We start from the raw sequence: 13304 nt of genomic DNA on the forward strand, positions 1-13304 counted from the left end.
TCATCACTCTGCAAACTCCCACTTTAATTTAAAGCAAAATCCCTCTCCCTCTGCATGTGAAGTACATAACACTTAAAGACTCTGCCAATAACAAAGAACCTGGGCAGGACTTACACAGTTTGTGGCAGGTCCCTGGGGAATATTGTTGAAAAGAGAGACGTAGGGGGTGCATGTATATAGTTCCCTGAAAGTGGTAGACAAGATGATGAAGAAGGCATTTGGCATGCCTGTCTTCATCGGTCAGAGCACTGAGTGTACAGGAGTTGTACAAAACATTAGTAAGGCCACCTTTGGGAGTACTGTGCACAATTCTGGTCGCCCTGCAATAGGAAGGGAATGATTAAACTGAAAAAGGTACAAGAAAGATTTATAAGGATGTTACTGAGATTGGACAGTTTGAGTTATAAGGAGCAGTGTAGGAGGCCGAAGGCTGACCTTATAGAGGTTCATAAAATCATGAGGGACACGGATAGGGTAAATATATAGGGTTTTCTCCTTAGGGTAAGGGAATCTAAAACTAGAGGGCACAGGTTTAAGGTGAGAAGGAAAGGATTTAAAAGGGAACTGAGGGACAACATTTTCACACAGAGGGGTGTGTCCAGAACAAGTTGCCAGAGGAGGTGGTAGAGGCTGGTACAATTACAACATTGAAAAGACATTTCGACAGGTACATGAATAAGAACAGGGACATAGGTCAAATGCAGGCAAATGGGACTGGTTCAGTTTCGGCAATCTGGTCGGTATGGATGAGTTGGGCTGAAGGGCCTGTTTCCATGCTGTCTGACTCTCTGTTTTAGTTTTCATTGGGCACTACTTTTGCCACGTTGCCCCTTTATTGATTTTTTAGAGCAGTCACAAACCATGCCTACTTGGATGAAAATGCATGACAATGGAATGGTATGGTGCATGGTACTCAGGAAGCCTGAGGTGCTCACTTTTATTTAACGTGCTGCGGCCCAGGACCACAAACAGTGATAGTGGAGGTTCCAACGTTTATTCCAGTACAGAGCCAGCGAGGTAACCTGCTCTTCACACCTGCCATTGGCATGTGTTGGAATGATTTGCAGTCTGCAACTCAACCTATTTAATTGGATTATGAATGGAGCTTCCGGACCATCAAGTCCTGGAACAGACCCCAAAGTCAGGCTTTCTTTTTCAGAGGCATGGACACCACCATGGCATCACCAAACCTCTGATGAGTAAACTCAGACAGCAGAGAAACAGACCCTTCAGTCCAACCAATCCATGTCGACCATAATCCCAAACTAAACTAGGCCCACCTGCCTGCGCTTGACCCATATCCCTCCAAACTTTTCTTTTTTTGTACATGCCTTTTACACACTGCAACTGTATCAACTTCCTCAGGAAGTCCATTCCACACGCGAACCACCCTGTGTAAGACATGTTGCCCCTCATGCTTTTTTAAACTCTTTCTCCTCTCACCCTAAAAGTATTCCCCCCAGTCTTGAAATTTCCCCACCCTATGGAAAAGACACCCACCACTCACCTTATCTATACCCCTCATGATTTTATAAGATCACCCCTCAGCTTCCTACGCTCCAGTGAAGAAAGTCCCAGCCTATCCAGTCCCCCCTTACAATTCAAACCCTCCAATCCTAGTAAATCTCTTCTGAACCTTCTCCAGCTTAATAACATCATTCATGTGTTTTAGAAGCTTTGAAGAATAAAGAACAGGCTTTCATTTCCTATTGGGCAGAAGTGGGAACTACAGATGCTGGAGGTTAAGAGTGGTGCTGGAAAAGCACAGCAGGTCAGGCAGCATCTGAGGAGCAGGAAAATCCAGCACCACTCTAATCTTGGCTTCCATTTTCCTTTCCATATTAGAAAAACAGAATTAATCAAAGGTGATTTGGGGATAAAAAGGCAAAAGTTATGGAAAAAGAATGAAATGATTTTAAAAATTTGTTAGTAAAAGTAAAAACAAAGTCTCCATTCTGTTTTTCACTGTCGAACTGAATTGCAACAATTACTGTTTAAATTGATATAGCTCCTTTAACACAGTGAAAGACTCTCTGGCACCCACAGGAACAATTATCAAACAATATTTAACAATGAGTCACAAAAGGCTTGGTCTAAGCTGTAGCTGGCATTTGAAAAGAATTTCGAAGAATGAGAGGTGGTCTCAATGAAACATATAGGATTTTACAGGGTTCAACAGGGTCAATGCTGAGAGGGTGTTTCCCCCTCACGGGAGAGTCTAGGAACAGAGGACACAGTCTCAGAATAAAGAGCTGCCAATTTAAGACTGAGATGAGGAGGAATCTCTTCTCTCAGAGTCTTTGGAACTCCTCGGCACAGAGAGCTGTAGGGGGCAGAGTCCTTGTGTATACCGAAGGCTGAGATAGATAGATTCTTGATCAGTTGGGGACTCAAGGATCACAGGGAAAGCACAGGAAAATGGACGTGAACAATGTCAGATCAGCCATGATCCTACTGAATGTGGAGCAGGCTCAAATGGCCAAGTGGCCTCCTCCTGTTCTTTTCTTTTGTGGTTTTTAAACGGAAGAGGACAGGGAGGGTTAGAGAGGAGATTTCAAGTCTGTGGCTCTCTACATGCTGACAACTGCATGGTCATTTTTGCTTGTACCAGTTTTATTTAAAAAAAACATTTAACAGCCACATTGAAGGGCCTAAGAATAAAGTGTGCTGTCTGGAGAATAAAGTATGTTTTTTTGTGAGAAAAAATATTGCTATTTGCAAATTCTCTTTAAATTTTTGGAGTTGGTGACATCCGTGTATCCTATGCTCCCGTCAGCTAAAGGCCAATTCATTCTTCTAGCTCAATGCTGCCAGCTACTGGCTGACACATGGCACTGCAGCAGCTCCAACACACCTCGGAACGACTGAAAATGTGAAACAACTAGAGGCAGGGAGTGAAGGAAATCCATCCTCCAGTTACCGCTGCAGCCCCACGGAGACAGCAAGCCACCAGGGGGCATATGTTAGACCACAGCCCTTTGTCAAGCGGTCCACCTGGGGCAAAGAGTAAAACAACATGGGAAAGTTGAGTCTAGAGATGTGGGTGGTCAGATCAAATACAGGAACACGAGAACTACGGGCATCTTGACCCTCCGAGTCAAGGCATGCAGAAAACCCGCACACAACTGGAGCTGAATGATGGCAGGGTTGGACGGGTGGGCTGGGGGTGAGGCAGCTGGGTGGAAAGTGTGGGGTGTTGGAGTTGGGAAGTCATGTTGCAGCTGTACAGGACATGGGTTGGGCCACTTCTGGAATACTGCATGCAATTCTGGTCTCCCTGCTACAGGAACAACGGTGCTAGACTTGCAATCGTGCAGAAAATATTTACAAGGAGATTTACTGAATAGATAACAGCCATTCTCTGCCCCTCTCCAGTCGAAGAACGAGGATCTTTCTCCTGAGGGATAGTATTCTTTGCAGTTCTTGTGAATGTTCGCCAGCAAACAGGGTGGGTCACAACGGTGGGTTCCAATGTTTACCAGTTGGAGGTGTGGAGGGGGCCATCGGGTGTGCTTGTTCCTGCTGACCCAGTGATGAAGCAATGTCTCTCCCTCAGCAGCTCTTCGTGGCAAGCGAAGCAGGTTATAAGCAGAAGTGACAGTGAAGTGATCATCTCATCCTGAAAGTAATCCCCAAAAGCCAAGAAAGGAAGTGTGTTCTTGTTCAATTTTGAGCTTCATATGTCTTTGTGATAGCCCTGTTCCTCGGATTCACTACCTCTTTTGGGTGAGGTTCTCCCTGAGATCACCCTGAACAGTTGATTTGATTTGATTGATTATTGTCCCATGTACCTAGGTACAGTGAAAAGTTCTGTTTTGCATGCAGTCCAGGCAGATAGTACCATACAAAAGGCATAGGGGAAATAGAATAGAACGAGGAATACAATGTTAATGGCTGCAGGGAAGGTGCATAGACAGCGAGATCAACATTACGTTTAAAATTTGAGAGGTCCATTCAGAAGTCTATTAACAGCAGGGAAGAAGCTGTTCCTGAATCTGTTGGTGCGTGTTTTGTATTTTCTGCCTGACAGAAGAGGTTGGAGGGGATTATAAACAAGGTGGGAGGGGTCTTTGATGATGTTGGCTGCCTTCCTGAGGAAGCAGGAAGTGTAGCTGGAGTCAATGGATGGAAGGTTGGTTAGTGTGGATGGACTGGGCTGTGCTCACAACTCTCTGTAGTTTCTTACAGTCTTGGGCAGATGACCACATTCCTTCCCCTAACAATAAACAGTGTTTATTGTAAACACTGCAGCTGGCTGTGCACCATTACAAAGAGCTATCCATTGATTAATTGTGGTATAATGTCTTATTTCCCCTTCCATTTTCAGAAAGTCCCCACTCGTCTCCCTCACCTTTGATGGGCGGGTTGGACTGTAGGGTCAGTTTCTGTGCTGTGTGACTCCATATGACTCTGCGCTCTGTTAGTGACCTACCCACTGTACAAAGTGTGCCATTTGGAGGGGTCAGAAGCAATATCATCAGAAAGCTGGAAAGGCAGACAGACGCTCGCTCAGAGAAACAGAAGCAGCTCGACCACTCTCTCGATGAGATGCTTTGTGCCAATACTGAGTTCAGATCTGTTTCCCTGATCAGTCTGATGCAGCCAGCTACAGAGCAATCCATGCCTCTGCTCCTAGCAGGAAACAGTCAGCTCTCACCGTCATTCAGCTTTTGTGAATCAGCTGGAACTAGGGTCAATCGATTGGGCAAGGAAAAGTCGGCCAAAAGATAAGGTGCTGACTGCAGAGCTGATGAACTCTTTGTTCCCTTCCCCCAGCCGGTAGGCCCCAGTCTGCCCAACCCTTCAGAATCCAGGGACACTAATCCTGTGCTGGTGTTGGAGGGAGGTCCAGAGGAGATTCACAAGAATGATCCCGGAGATGAAGGGCTTGTCATATCAGGAGTGGTTGAGGACTCTGGTGTAGTTTAGAAGGATGGGGTGAGGAGGTGGTGGGGGGAACTGATTGAAATTTACAGAATACCGAGAAGCCTGGATAGAGTAGGCACGGTCAGAGAGACTAGGATCTGAGAGAGAGAGAGAGAGAGAGAGAGAGAGGAGACTGAGAGGCATCATCCTCTCAGAGTGAAGAGACAGCCCTTCAGAACTGAGATGAGGGGGGTATTTCTTCAGCCAGAGGGTGGTGATTCTGTGGAACTCATTGCTGCAGAGGGCTGTGGAGGCCAAGTCATTGAGACAGAGAGGGATAGGTTCCTGATTAGTGAAGGGGATCAAGTGTTATGGGGAGAAGGCAGGAGAATGAGGTTGATAAACATATCAGCCATGATTGAATGGTGGAGCAGGCCTGATGGGCCGAATGGTCTAATTCTGTTCCGATATTTTATGATTTTATTGTAAGCTGGGTAATTCTGTCTCTGTGGCTAAGGGGTGGAGGATGATGGGTTTGAGGAACACATTTCGAACAAATAAGCCATTTGGCCTTTCCTCAGGATCATGGCTGATTTGTTTGTGTTTTTAATTACACCTTCCCATTTGCCCGAGTAATCTTTAATTTAACTGCCAAACAGCAATCGATTAAATAAACACCTCAGAAATATCAAATGGCACAATGTCCACTGAATGTTTCAAATCATGGACCACCTTTAACATTTAAAAAAGCCAGGTTTAGTTGTGGGGACACTTTAAGCACTGACACATGATGGGAAGGTAGAAAACGCACACCTCAAAATCAGGAACAAGAATGTGCTGCAATGGTTTCTCCATCAGCACTTCCATGTTCACTTGCCTCTCAGTCCCATCTCTCTCTCCCTCTCTCTCTCTCTGTCTCTCATGGAGATATCTGGACACTGACTGGTGTCTCTCAGACCCCCCTCTCTAAGGGAGATCTTTCCAGACCAACTGGTGCCTCTCTGTCCTCACTCTCTCTCAGGGTGATATCTGTACACTGACTGGTGTGTCTCAGTCCCCTCTCTCTCAGGGAGATATCTGTATACTGACTGGTGTCTCTGAGTCCCCTCTCTCTCAGGGAGATATCTGTACACTGACTGGTGTCTCTCAGTCCCCTCTCTCTCTCTCAGGGAGATATCTGTACACTGACTGGTGTCTCTCAGTCCCCTCTCTCTCAGGGAGATTTCTGTACACTGACTGGTGTCTCTGAGTCCCCTCTCTCTCAGGGAGATATCTGTACACTGACTGGTGCCTCTCAGTCCCCTTTCTCTCAGGGAGATAGTTGTACACTGACTGGTGTCTCTCAGTCCCCTCTTTCTCTAAGGGAGATATCTGTACACTGACTGGTGTCTCTCAGTCCCCTCTCTCTCAGGGAGATATCTGTACACTGATTGGTGTCTCTCAGTCCCTTCTCTCTCTCAGGGGGATATCTGTACACTGACTGGTGTCTCTCAGTCCCCTCTCTCTCTCAGGGAGATATCTGTATACTGTCTGGTGTCTCTCAGTCCCCTCTCTCTCAGGGGGATATCTGTACACTGACTGGTGTCTCTCAGTCCCCTCTCTCTCAGGGGGATATCTGTACACTGACTGGTGTCTCTCAGTCCCCTCTCTCTCTCAGGGAGATATCTGTACACTGACTGGTGTCTCTCAGTCCCCTCTCTCTCAGGGGGATATCTGTACACTGACTGGTGTCTCTCAGTCCCCTCTCTCTCTCAGGGAGATATCTGTACACTGACTGGTGTCTCTCAGTCCCCTCTCTCTCAGGGAGATTTCTGTACACTGACTGGTGTCTCTGAGTCCCCTCTCTCTCAGGGAGATATCTGTACACTGACTGGTGCCTCTCAGTCCCCTTTCTCTCAGGGAGATAGTTGTACACTGACTGGTGTCTCTCAGTCCCCTCTTTCTCTAAGGGAGATATCTGTACACTGACTGGTGTCTCTCAGTCCCCTCTCTCTCAGGGAGATATCTGTACACTGATTGGTGTCTCTCAGTCCCTTCTCTCTCTCAGGGGGATATCTGTACACTGACTGGTGTCTCTCAGTCCCCTCTCTCTCTCAGGGAGATATCTGTATACTGTCTGGTGTCTCTCAGTCCCCTCTCTCTCAGGGGGATATCTGTACACTGACTGGTGTCTCTCAGTCCCCTCTCTCTCAGGGGGATATCTGTACACTGACTGGTGTCTCTCAGTCCCCTCTCTCTCTCAGGGAGATATCTGTACACTGACTGGTGTCTCTCAGTCCCCTCTTTCTCTAAGGGAGATATCTGTACACTGACTGGTGTCTCTCAGTCCCCTCTCTCTCTCTCAGGGAGATATCTGTACACTGATTGGTGTCTCCCAGTCCCTTCTCTCTCTCAGGGGGATATCTGTATACTGTCTGGTGTCTCTCAGTCCCCTCTCTCTCAGGGAGATATCTGTACACTGACTGGTGTCTCTGAGTCCCCTCTCTCTCAGGGGGATATCTGTATACAGTCTGGTGTCTCTCAGTCCCCTCTCTCTCAGGGGGATATCTGTATACTGTCTGGTGTCTCTCAGTCCCCTCTCTCTCAGGGGGATATCTGTATACTGTCTGGTGTCTCTCAGTCCCCTCTCTCTCAGGGGGATATCTGTATACTGTCTGGTGTCTCTCAGTCCCCTCTCTCTCAGGGGGATATCTGTATACTGTCTGGTGTCTCTCAGTCCCCTCTCTCTCAGGGGGATATCTGTATACTGTCTGGTGTCTCTCAGTCCCCTCTCTCTCAGGGGGATATCTGTATACTGTCTGGTGTCTCTCAGTCCCCTCTCTCTCAGGGGGATATCTGTATACTGTCTGGTGTCTCTCAGTCCCCTCTCTCTCAGGGGGATATCTGTATACTGTCTGGTGTCTCTCAGTCCCCTCTCTCTCAGGGGGATATCTGTATACTGTCTGGTGTCTCTCAGTCCCCTCTCTCTCAGGGGGATATCTGTACACTGACTTGTGTCTCTCAGTCCCCTCTCTCTCAGGGGGATATCTGTACACTGACTGGTGTCTCTCATAGTAAAGCCTCCTCTACACTGCCACCATCAAAACTTCCCAGGATATGACAGCACAAGATTAGACTGGAAGTAAAGTTCCCTCTATTGCATTCCCCATCAAACTCTCCCAGGACAGGGACAGCATGGGGTTTGATAGAGTAAAGCTGCCTCTATATTGTCTCCCATCAAACACACCCAGGACAGTGACAGCACACTGTCAGCTACAGAGTAAAGCTCCTTCTACAGCATCCCCATCAGAGTGATCGTTATTTTGATGAGGCAACTGTTAAACTGTCGAACAATTTAAATGGTAACAACATGTTCTCACATACGTCAAGGAGATGACACATCTACCTGTGTGGTTGTAACTTGGTGTGGGGTGATCACTAATATCAGCCAGAGGAAATTTTCACCTTTCTCAATTTTGGAAGGCATCAGTATTGGGATGGAGCAGTTGTGGTTTTGTAGGCTGTCTCACACAGAGGGCTTACATTGTTTCTCACACCTGAAATTAACACACTCTCCAAACACAGCCAGTTTCTCAAAGATCCCAGCATAGAAAAGCAACAGAAATGTCAAGTTGCAGTGACTGAAAAGAATCAAAAGGCCTGCATTTTTATTGCTTCTTAAGGTACACCTGGAAATAGTCAACTGTAGATTCCCCTGGATTAAAATCTTTACGCTGAGCTGCTATGGAAACAAAACCATAAGATTTATATCAGCATTGACAGCAGGGAATCAGATGGAGATTCACATTTTGAACTCATTCTGGCCAGATGTAGTTGCAGGAACTGCCATTGCAAAATATGAGTTCTTGTCTATGAATGAGAGAGTACAACAACAGACTGTCTGTTCCTACCTGCTCTGACTCCTGCCACCAGCAGCATATACAGGGGCTTCCAGGCTGCATTGTATGGTATGCCTCTCAGTGTTTTTCCCTCACTGTCCTGCCCATGAATCAGCTTCTCTGGCAGATGGGCCAACGGTCAAACAACAGGTGATGAAATGTCAGCCAAAAGATAAGGCATTGGCTGCAGAGCTGAGGATCCTGGGAACCTTTTCTCGGCCAGCAATCGCAGGCTATGCACCCTTCACAATGCCAGGAGCTAACCCCTGAAACCAGACTCATGTGGAAGGTGAGGGATCGCAGAGGGTCTGTTTCTGTGGTTGAGGGAGACAGGATGATGGGTCTACACACTCAGGGAATTGGTCAGAGTTTTGACAGAACCTTGTTAACCTCTGGGGGCCGTTTTAACCCCCATCTCTTTCACTCGTCAACATCTCCGCCCTTGTTAAAAACTGAAACCTCTCAGCCAGTTAATCCTTTAACTAATCCCTCTATCCTGGGCACAAATTGCTTTCACGATCCCAAATGAGGTGCACACCATCTTTTACTGCCCTTTGTGTTTCAGGAGAATATCTTTAGATCACTCTTCTGGAGCGACCAGTCTGTCTTTGCTTCCCCTCCTGCATTCCTCTACTAGCTCAGTTGGTTGAAGGGCTGGTTTGTAAATGCAGAATGATGCAGACTGAACAATGTGGGTTCAGTTCCTACATGGGGCTGAGGTTACCCTGAAGGACTGTCCTTCTCAACCTCTCCCCTTGTCTGGGGTGTGTTGACCTCAATGCGATTTTGTTAAAAGCTCATCATTGGCTTTCAAGCCCCAGAATGCATGCTGTCCCTGCTTGATCTCCTTCTTCAAGGATACCACGTCACATGTTGGTAAGTCGTCCCCCCCTTGCCAACACCCAGCTCAATAAATATTCACTGGGGCCATTGTGACATTCAAGATAAAGAGCCTAAGAACACAATGGACATTAATAACTGCTCTGATAATCTGTCGGACAGCCAGCAAAGCCATTTAGCCAGATTCTTTGTGTTTGCCAAGCTACATCCGGCAATGTAGCCCATTGGCAGGGACAGTTGGCAGCATGGGAAGAGGGGGAATGCATGGGGAGTTGGAGAGGAACAGATAAGTTTGAGCCTCTGGTTCCCAACACTCTCCACCACTGAGGGTTCCCTCACTTCATGTCTGGCTCAGTGGGAGACTCATCAATGGCCATGATTGGACAACACCTCTGGACCAATCAGGAGAGGTTGGGCAAACCTGGATTGTTTTCACTGGAGTGTTGGAGGCCAAGGGGTGACCTGATAGAAGTCTGTACAATTATGAGGGGCATGGATAGGTTGGATGGTCAGTGTCTCGTTCCTCAGAGTGGAAATGTCAACGACTAGGGGGCACAGGTTGAAGTTCAGAGGGGGAATGTTTAAGGGAGATGTGCCAGGCTGTTTTTTTACACAGAGGGCAGTAGGTGCCTGGAATGAGCTGCCAGAGGAGGTGGGAGAAGCAGATATAATCGCAACGTTTGAGAGGGATTTCGACAGAGGCATAAACAGGCAGGGAACAGAGGGATACGGACCATGTGCTGGCAGCTGGGGTGAGTTGAGAATGGCATCATGGTGGACACAGACATGGTGGTCTGAAGGGCCTGTTCCTGTGCTGAAATGTCCTGTGTTCTATGTTCTAGGACAAATACCTGAATGTGTGGGGATCTCAGTTTTGTACATCTCTGGTTTGGTGAAGGAAATGCTTCTGAAGGGTTGAATTCCCTCCATGATATTGGCTTGACCCATCATACTGAAGTCATGCACAGTCCTGTCAGTGGAAACATAGGTGGAATCTGGCAGGAGTCCCAACCACTAACGGTGAGGTGTACAGCGGAATCGGATGGAGGGGAGAAAACATCAAGTTGTTCATTTTGCAAAGGAGGGCAAAAGAACAAAGCATTATTCCATTGGGAAGAACCTGCAGAAAGCTGCAACACAAAGGGGCTTTGGTTGGAGTGGGGGGAATCCTGTGCATAAAACACAGAAAGCTAGCACTCAGGGGCAGCAGGGAGTCAGGAAGGGTCATGGAATGTCGGCCCTTATTTCAAAGGGGGTTCGAGTATACGAGTAAGGAAGTCTTACTGCAAGGTGCTGGTGAGATAGTATCTGGAGCACTGTGAGCAGTTGTGCTTCCCTTACTTAATAAAGATACCATTTCATTGTAGGCAGTTCAGAGAGAAGGTTCACTAGGATGATCCCCGGGATGGAGGGAGTATCTTATGAGCAAATGCTAAACAGGTTGGGAAGCTATTCACTGCAGTTGAGGAGAATCACAGGGTAATTGCATTGGAACATAATCGGAATCTTCAGGGCCATGATAGGGTCAATACGAAAAGGATGCTTCCCCCTCATGGGGGAGCCCAGGAACAGAGGGCACAGCCTCAGAATAAAGGAGGGAGTGCAATTTCAGACTGAGATGAGGAGGAATTTCTTCCCTCAGAGGGTTGTGAGTCTTTGGAACTGCTTGCCACAGAGAGCTGTGGGGACAGAGTCCTTGACTACATTTAAGGCTGAGATAGATTCTTGATCAGTCAGGGAATCGAGGGTTATGGGGAAAGGGCAGAAAAGTGGACACGAGGAACATCGGATCAGCCATTATCCTATTGAATGAGGGAACAGGCTCGAGGGGCTGAATGGCCTTCTCCTTTTCCTGTTTCTTACAGTCTGTTTGAGTTGACATTACGAGCACTCCTCCTGCCAGGGTGGGTGGTTTCCCGCATGTGCCAATCCCGCAGGAGCAGCATTCGCTGGCAGCTTTAAATGTTAACTCGCATTGCAGGGCGCACGGGCAAAGAGGACAGGTATACCACCTTCAACTGATGTATGAGGAGAGATTGAGTCAGTTAACATTGTACTGACTGGAGTTTGGCAGAATGGAGGGGGATCTCAGGGAAACCTATAAAATTCGACCAGAGTGAGATTATTAATGAGTGAGTGAGTGTGAGTGAGTGAGTGAGGGAGTTAGTCAGTGAGTGTACAAGTGAGTGAGATTCTGAGTGAGTGAGATAGTTGGTAGATGGATGAGTGGATGAGGAAGTTAGGTAGTGAGTGGGTGAGTGAATTAGGTAATTAGTTAACTAGTGAGTTAGTGCATGAGTTAAACAGTGAATGAATTTGTAAGTGAATATGGGAGTCAGTCAGTCACTTAAACAATGTTCCTGAGAGTCACTGTAACATTCAAGGTAAATGGCTTACAGACACAGTCAAAAGAGAGAAGCTGTTCTCTGATAATCTGTGAGATATCAATGAATGATAACGAGGTTGTGGCACTCATTCAGCTCCTTTATGCCATCTTTGCCAAGGTACATCCTGCAATCTGACCCATTGGCAGTGCCAGCTGGCAAGGTGGGAAAGGGGGAATGTGTGGGGAGTTGGAGAGGAACAGGTGAGTCCGGTTCCCAACACTCTCCATCACTGAGGGTCTCCCTCACCTCATGTCTGGCTCAGTGGGAGATTCATCGATGGCCATGATTGGTGAATACCTCCTCGCCCAACAACAAAACCAGGAGATGGAGATCATGTTTCAGTACATCCTGGACTCTGAAAGGCTGGGTGATTGGGAGATGGGACAGGAGGTGGCCAGGGGGGTCTGGAAGTGGTTCTGGCCTGGAAACATTCGCAGGACTATAGTCAGTGCCTTATCTACTCATCTCCATCTGATCTTTCATTGATTGCTGTCGGACCCTTTGTAATGTTGCCAGACAAACACGGTGAGAAAAAAAATCCACCAGCGAGAAACAGCGCCAGATGCTGCTCAGCAGGGTCCAAGAAGCAGGTCAGAAACTGTATATAAATCATAGCACACAAAACACCACATCTACAGGTAAACAACTCAACGTGAGACACCCGACTCACCAGAACCATGAAGTATCTCTGACGGTTCTTTCTGGTCAGCCTGATGACAGTGGTCATGGCATGTATAGAGCAGTGTGTTGTCCCACTCATCCCCTGATGGAAACCAGCTTTTAAATGTCATTCCTGCTCTCGCAACCTCTGGACGGAGCTCCGAGTGTCCAGTGTAGACCATGGACAGAGCTCACAGTCTCTGGATGGAGCTCCGAGTGTCCAGTGTAGACCATGGACAGAGCTCACAGCCTCTGGACGGAGCTCCGAGTGTCCAGTGTAGACCATGGACAGAGCTCACAGTCTCTGGACGGAGCTCCGAGTGTCCAGTGTAGACCATGGACAGAGCTCACAGCCTCTGGACGGAGCTCCGAGTGTCCAGTGTAGACCATGGACAGAGCTCACAGTCTCTGGATGGAGCTCCGAGTGTCCAGTGTAGACCATGGACAGAGCTCGCAGCCTCTGGACGGAGCTCCAAGTGTCCAGTGTAGACTATGGACAGAGCTCACAGTCTCTGGATGGAGCTCCGAGTGTCCAGTGTAGACCATGGACAGAGCTCACAGTCTCTGGACGGAGCTCCGAGTGTCCAGTGTAGACCATGCTCATAGCATCTGGACAGAGCTTTGTCACTTCAAGGAGGGTGCCAAATGCTGGGAGTGTCCAGCCTGACTCTGT

Source organism: Chiloscyllium punctatum, chromosome 21 (genome assembly GCF_047496795.1).
Source record: "Chiloscyllium punctatum isolate Juve2018m chromosome 21, sChiPun1.3, whole genome shotgun sequence".
NCBI classification, from domain to species: Eukaryota; Metazoa; Chordata; class Chondrichthyes; order Orectolobiformes; family Hemiscylliidae; genus Chiloscyllium; species Chiloscyllium punctatum.